We start from the raw sequence: 7,356 nt of genomic DNA, 5'->3' as shown, positions 1-7,356 counted from the left end.
CCAACAGGGAGAAAATCAGTAAGGACATAGTTGAACTCAACAATACCATCAATCAATTGACATCTATAGACTACTTCATCCAACAACAGCAGAATACATATTCTTTTCAAGCTCACATGACGTATTTGCTGAGATAAGCCTCATCTGGACCATGAAACATACCCAGACAAATTTAAAAGAGTGTGAGTCATACAATGCCTGTAGTTGGACCACAATGGAATTAGACTAGAAATCAGTAACAGTAAGAAAACTGGAAAATCTCTTAATATGTGGAGATTAAACAAAACACTTGTAAATAATACATGGAACAAAGAAGAAATCTCAGAAGAAATTTTAAAATATTTTATATTAAATGAACATGAAAACAGAATTTAGCAAAATTTATGGAAAGCAGCAAAAGCAGTGCGTAGAGGGAAAATATCGCATTGAATGCAAATACTGAAAAGAAGCACGATCTAAAATCAGTGATCTAAGTTTTCACCTTAGGAAAGTAGAAAAATAAGAGCAAATTAAAATAAGCAGAAAGAAAAAGAATTAGAGATCAATAAAATTGAAAATAGAAAATCAACAAAACAAAAAGCTGGCTTTTAAAAAAGATAAGTAAATAAACCTCTAGCCAGGCTAACTAAGAAAAAGAGAATTAGGACACTAATTACTATCATCAGCAATAAAAAAGGGGATATTACCACAGATTCCCTGGAAATTTAAAATTACAATAAAAGAATACTATGAACAACTCTGCCCACAAATTTGGTAATCTGGGGGAAAATGGACCAATTTCTCAAAACACACAATCTGCCAAAACTCACATGCGAAGAAATAGAGAATCTGAATATGTCTATGCATATTAAAGGCACTGAAATGATAATTAATTACCATCCAAACCAGAAAGCACCAGGCCCAGATGGGTTCACTAGTGAATTCTACCAAACATTTAAGAAAGAAATGATACCAATTCTCTACAATCTCTTTTGGAGGATAAATACTTTCCAACTCACTGTGAGGTCAATATTATTACTCCTAATACCCAAACCAGGTGAAGACATTATAAGAAAAGAAGGCTACAGACCAAAATCTTTCATGAACATAGCCTCAAACATCCTTAACAAAATATTAGGAAATTGAATCCAACAATTATAAAAAGAATTATGCACCATGACCAAGAAGGATTTATCCTAGGTATGCAAAAACAGATTCAATGTTTGAAAATCAATCAATGTAATCCATTACATCAACTGTCTGAAAAAAGAAAAAGCATATGGTCATATCAATAGATGCAGAAAATTATTTGACACAATCTAACAACTATTTATGATAAAAATAGTAGACTAGGAATAGAGGGGAATTTTCTCAACTTGATAAAAGAAAAAAACCATACAGCTAACATTATACTTAATGGTGATAAATTCAAATTTTGCCACTAAGACCAGGTACAAGGCAAAGATGTCCCAACTACTCCTTTTCAACATTGTACTGGAAGTCCTTGGTAATGCAGTAAGACAAGAAAAGGAACTACATGATGTACACATTGGTAAGGAAGACCTAAAACTCTGTTCATAGACAACATGATTGTCTATGTAGAAAATCCAAAAGAATTGACAAACAAACAAACACCACTGGAATACTAATACGTAATTATAGTAAAGTTGCAGGATATAAGTTAATAGACAAAAAACAATTGTTTTCCTATATACCAGCAGGAAACAAGTGGAATGTGAAATTAAAACATAGTGCCATTTATGGGGCTCCTGGGTGGCTCAGTTGGCTGGGCATCTGACTTTGGCTCATGTCATGATCTTGCAGTGTGTAAGTTCAAGCCCCATGTTGGGCTCTGTGCTGACAGCTCAGAGCCTGGAGCCTGCTTTGGATTCTGTGCCCCCCTCTCTCTTTGCTCCTCCCCCTCTCATGCTCTGTCTCTCTCAAAAATACACATTAAAATTTGTTTTCATAAAAAAAAACCCAAACATAATGCCATTGATATTAGCATCTCCCAAAACTTAATACTTAGGAATAAATCTAATAAAATATGGACAAGATCTACATAAGGAAAACTATAAAACTCAGATGAGTGAAATCAAAGAACTTAATAAATGGAGATATAGTTCATGTTCATAGGGTAGGAAGACTCAATATCAAGTCATCAGTTCTCAACCTGATCTATAGAGTCAATCTAATTGCAACCAGAATCCCAGCAAGTCATGTCGTAGATGTTGGCAAACTGATTCTAAAGTTTATATGGAGAGGCAAAAAACCCAAAATAGATGACACAATATTGAAGGAGAAAAACAAAGTTGGAGGGCTGATAGTACTTGATTTTAAGACTTAACTATAAAGCTACAAGATCACGTGGCATTGGCAAAAGGGTAGACAAGAAGATCAATGGAACAGAATAGAGAGCTCAGAAATAGATTTATTTGTAGAAATACAGTCAACTGATTTTTGTCAAGGACCAAAGGAGCAAAAATAGTCTTTTCAACAAATAGTGTAGGAACAACTGGACGTCCATAGGCAAAAGAAAAATAAATCTAGTTATAGACTTTACACAAAAATTAACTCAAACTGGATCGTAGATCTAAATGTAAAATGCAAAACTATAAAACTCCTAGGAGATAATATATTAAAAAAATCTAGATAACCTCGGGTATGGTAATGAATTTTTAAATACCAAAAGTACAATCTGTAAAATAAATAATTGATAATCTCGATTTCATTAAATTTAAGAACTTATCTGCAAAAGACAATGTCAAAGAACTGGAAGACAAGCCATGAATTGGGATATAATAATTGTACCAGACACATCTGATAAAGGATTGTTACCCAAAATATACAAAGAACTCCTAAAACTCATTAAAAAAAAAAAACTAAAAGGACTCAAAGATTTTCATATATACCTCACAAAAGAAGATATACAGTGGCAAATAAGTATACGAAAAGATGCTCCATATCATATGTCATCAGGGAAATGCAAATTCAAACAACAGTGAGATACCACTACATAGCTATTAGAATGGCCAAGATCTGGAATACTGACAACATCAAATGTTGGTGAGAAGGTGGAGCAATGGGAACTCTCATCAATGGCTAGTGGGAATGCAAAATGGTATAGCTGCTTTGGAACATAGTTCCACAGTTTCTTACAAAGCTAAACATAAGGCTTACCATATCATCCAGTAATTGTGCTCTTTGGGTAAATACCAGACAGTCGAAAGTTGAAACTGTGTGTCCACACAAAAACCTGCACATGGACATTTGTATTGACTTTATTTGTAATTGCCAAAACATGGAAACAGCCAAGATGCTGTTCGGTAGGTCAATGGGTAAGCAAACTATGGTCCATCCACACGGTATTATTCAGCACTAAAAAGAAATGAGCTATTGGGGTGCCTGGGTGGCTCAGTCGGTTAAACGACAGACTTCAGCTCAGGTCATGATCTCACAGTTCGTGATTTCGAGCCCCACATCAGGCTCTGTGCTCAGAGCCTGGAGCCTGCTTCGGATTCTGTATCTTCCTGTCTCTCTGCCCCTCCACTGCTCGTGCTCTGTCTCTCTGTCTCTCAAAAATAAATAAATGTTAAAAATTTTTTTTAAAGAAATGAGCTATTAAGCATGAAAAGACATGGGCCTTAAATGGATATTATTATCAAGTGAAGGAAGCCAATCCTAAAAGGCTACATACTATATGATTTCAATTCTGTGACATTGTAGAGTAGACAAAACTGTGGAGGCAGTAAAAAGACCAGTGGCTGCCAGGGGTTGGGGGAGAGAGGGATGCATAGGCAGAGCAAGGAGGATTGCTAGGGTAGTGGAAATATTCTGTATGATTTTATAATGATCGATACATGTCATGTGTTTACCCACACCCATAGAATGTAGAAAACCAAGATTGAACCCTAAAGTAAATTGTGGACCTTGAATGATCATTATGTCATCAGTCGTAACCAAAGCACCACTCTGGTTAGTGATGTTGATAATGGGAGAGGCTGGGCATGTGGGGGGGCAGGGTGTAAATGGGAAATCTCTGTACCTTCCTCTCAATTTTGCTGAGAACCTGAAACTGCTCTGAAAAAAATAGTCCTTCGCCTCCCCTCTCGCCTCCCCTCTCGCCTCCCCTCTCGCCTCCCCTCTCGCCTCTCCCCTCCCCTCCCCAACAAGGAAAGAGTTTAGACTGAACCATACTTCCTCTCCCATCCCAAGTCCTGAAAATGGAGGGTCAGGAGTGTGGAAGAATTCTTGAGAATAGAAACAAGATGGGATTTTACTTATGGAAAGAAAACTAAGCAAATAAAACTGTAACTCAAAACACGCTCCAGAGAAAATATAGTCAAGAGTAGAAGCCATAGCTCCTACATAGCTCCAGAGAAATGCCACACTAGGATGAAAACTAGGCAATGCCTCCTAAGGCAAACAGCTGGGCCAGAAGAAGGCAGGCAGTCATGGCATGCGCCCCTAGGGGTAAGTCCTAGAATGCTTGCTAACCTGAGGGATTAACCTAGCAGGGAAAAACTATATTGGTTTGAGACGGTGACGGGAGCAGCGCTAAGGTGAGCTAACAAGGCCCCCTCAACCCTGACAAGTTGAAGCAGAAATAGAAATGATGCAGCTCAGACACACAGTGATTATTCCCTGCAGGAGAAGTTCTGATCCCACATGCAGAATCCCCCCAATCTAAAGAGCCAGGGCACAGGCTAAACCATAATTTAGCAATGACAAACACGAACAGATAGAGTACAAGGTTCACCGAGCATTTATTTAAGCAAACCCGACACTGAAGTCATGAAACCCAGAGGTCAGAAGGACAGTCGCAGAAAAAGAATCTATCGAATGAACATAGGAAGTCTTTTTAAAACAAAGCAGGACTAGTATTTTCAGAGGATCGCATAAAATAACAATGGGTTGGTCAGTCACGGGATCCAGCCTTTGTCTTTGGGATGCAACCCTAAACATCATCTCTTGTGACTGGGTCCACGTCGTTGAAACAGATCCAAATATGATCCGAGGCTGTATCCGAATATTATGAAAGCTTTGTGTTGTGCCACTGTTGATATCAGCATGTAGATGCGTGGCTGGGCGGGGAGGATCTGCAGGGCAGAAGCGCTTAGGTTAGAGAAAAAAATAAATTGTCAACTCCTTCTTGTGAGGTACCATAAATGCAATAAAGTCTTGTATTACGAAATGTCTTTTCCCAGGAGCGGCAAGCCCCCATTTATTCCCAATTCATGATTTTGAAGACACTCACAATTTAGCGTAATATTCATAACAGTTGCACTTGGTGACCAAAGAACATTTTCAATGTTAGGCAATTGATAATATTCACAGGTACATGCATAGTGGTCTAGATTTAACACGAGTGAAACATGATACCAACTTGTTACATTGGCAGCGGGGTGAAATTTGGACGCTAAACTTGCAAATAGCTATAGTGTCATAAAAAAATTTGACAGGCACCTGGGTGGCTCAGTTGGCTAAGCATCTGACTTTGGCTCAGGATGTGATCTCACCGCTCGTGAGTTCGCTCTGTGCTGACAGCTCAGAACCTGGAGCCTGCTTTGGATTCTGTGTCTCCCTCTCTCTCTCTCTGCCTCTTCCCTGCTTGTGCTCTGTCTCTCTCTCTCTCTCTCAAAAAAAATAAACACTAAAAAGTTTTTTTGATAAATATTTAAATTTTGGGGAAATTAAATACAATGTAACTCTTTTCATGACGGTTTTTTGTTTCATAGCCATTGACTATCATTTGCTTCGCCTTTTCAACTTTAATAGATAAGTTTGAGTATTTTAGGATAACTTTACTATGAATGTACTTAAAAATAATTTTAATTTTCAGTTCTTTATATGGATTTCAATCTACATTGTTGCAAATGTGTATTTAAAATTTGTACATTTTTGGGGCGCCTGGGTGGCGCAGTCGGTTAAGCGTCCGACTTCAGCCAGGTCACGATCTCGCGGTCCGGGAGTTCGAGCCCCGCGTCAGGCTCTGGGCTGATGGCTCAGAGCCTGGAGCCTGTTTCCGATTCTGTGTCTCCCTCTCTCTCTGCCCCTCCCCCGTTCATGCTCTGTCTCTCTCTGTCCCAAAAATAAATAAACATTGAAAAAAAAATTTTTTTAAAATTTGTACATTTTGAATAAATTACGTTTACTTTTAACATTGAAGTATAGTTGTTTCAGATGTCTCAGATAGTGATTGGACAATTCTATATTTACACCATCCCCATCACCTGTCACCACACAAACTTACCATTTATAATGTCCTTACCATCTGTCGCCATACAAAGTGATTACTGTATTAGCAACGGCCTTCCCTATGCCATACTTTTCACCCCTGTGCCTTGCGTGTTTTATTACTGGAGGTTTGTATCTCTTAATCCCTTCACCTATTTTGCCCATCCCCCCTCCCCCTCTCCTCCGGCAATCACTAGTTCATTGTATTTGAGTCTATTTCCAGTTTTGTTTGATTATTCATTTATTTTTTTTTAATTCCCCACATGAGTGAAATCATATGGGATTTGCCTTTCTCTAACCTGACTATTTTCACTTAGCATAAAACCCTGTAGGCTCATCCATGTTGTCACACATGGCAAGATTTCATTCTTTTTTATGGCTGAGTAATATTCCTGTGTGTGTGTGTGTGTGTGTGCGCGCGCGCGCGTGTGTGCACATCTTTATCCATTCATCTATTAGTAGACTTTAGTTTGCTCCCTATCTTGTCTATTGTAAATAATGCTACAGTAAAGGTGAGGGTGCATATATCTTTCCAAATTAGTGTTTTTGGTTTCTTTGGTAAATATCCAGCAGTGGAATCAGTGGATCATATGGTATTTCTATTTTTTAATTTTTTTTTGAGGAAACTCCATACTGGTTTCCATAGTGGCTGCACCATTTACACTCCCACCCGTAGCACATGAGAGTTCATTTCCCACATCCTTGCCAACGCTTGTTATTTCTTGCCTTTTTGATAATAACCAGTCTGACTGGTATGAGCTGATATTTTTCTGTGATTTTGTTTTGCATTTCCCCGATGGTTAGTGATGTTGGTCATCTATATGTCTTCTTTGGAAAAATGAGTATTCAGGTCTTTGGCCAATTTTTAACTGGATTATTTCAGGATCTTTTGGTGTTGAGTTGTCTGAGTTGTTTATATATTGGATATTAACCCCTTATCATATATGTGATCTTAAAATATCTTCTTGGGGCACCTGGTTGGCTCAGTCAGTTAAGTAAGCATCTGACTCTTGATCTCTGCTCAGGTCTTGATCTCACAGTTCATGAATTTGAGCCCTGCATTAGGCTCTGTGCTGCCAGTGCAGTGCCTCCTTGGGATTCTGTCTGTGGTTTTCTCTCTCTCTCTCTCTCTCTCTCTCT

The 7,356-nt window shown here is 38.3% G+C and overlaps 1 long non-coding RNA gene across 1 annotated transcript in view; it reads right to left on the bottom strand.

Moving 5' to 3' along the window:
- Positions 1-4,726: 4,726 nt before the first annotated feature.
- The window catches only part of LOC121023210 (uncharacterized), an 8,978-nt gene continuing 6,348 nt past the window's right edge, over positions 4,727-7,356 (bottom strand). Inside the window, exon 2 of the long non-coding RNA XR_005787292.1 lies at positions 4,727-5,094. This is a non-coding gene — a long non-coding RNA (uncharacterized LOC121023210). The remainder of the gene's footprint in view (positions 5,095-7,356) is intronic.

The sequence above is a fragment of the Herpailurus yagouaroundi genome, unplaced genomic scaffold (assembly GCF_014898765.1).
Source record: "Herpailurus yagouaroundi ecotype Mexico unplaced genomic scaffold, PumYag 530, whole genome shotgun sequence".
Taxonomy (NCBI): domain Eukaryota; kingdom Metazoa; phylum Chordata; class Mammalia; order Carnivora; family Felidae; genus Herpailurus; species Herpailurus yagouaroundi.
Note: the sequence above shows the minus strand (reverse complement) of the source record. Positions and strands in the feature narration are given on the sequence as shown.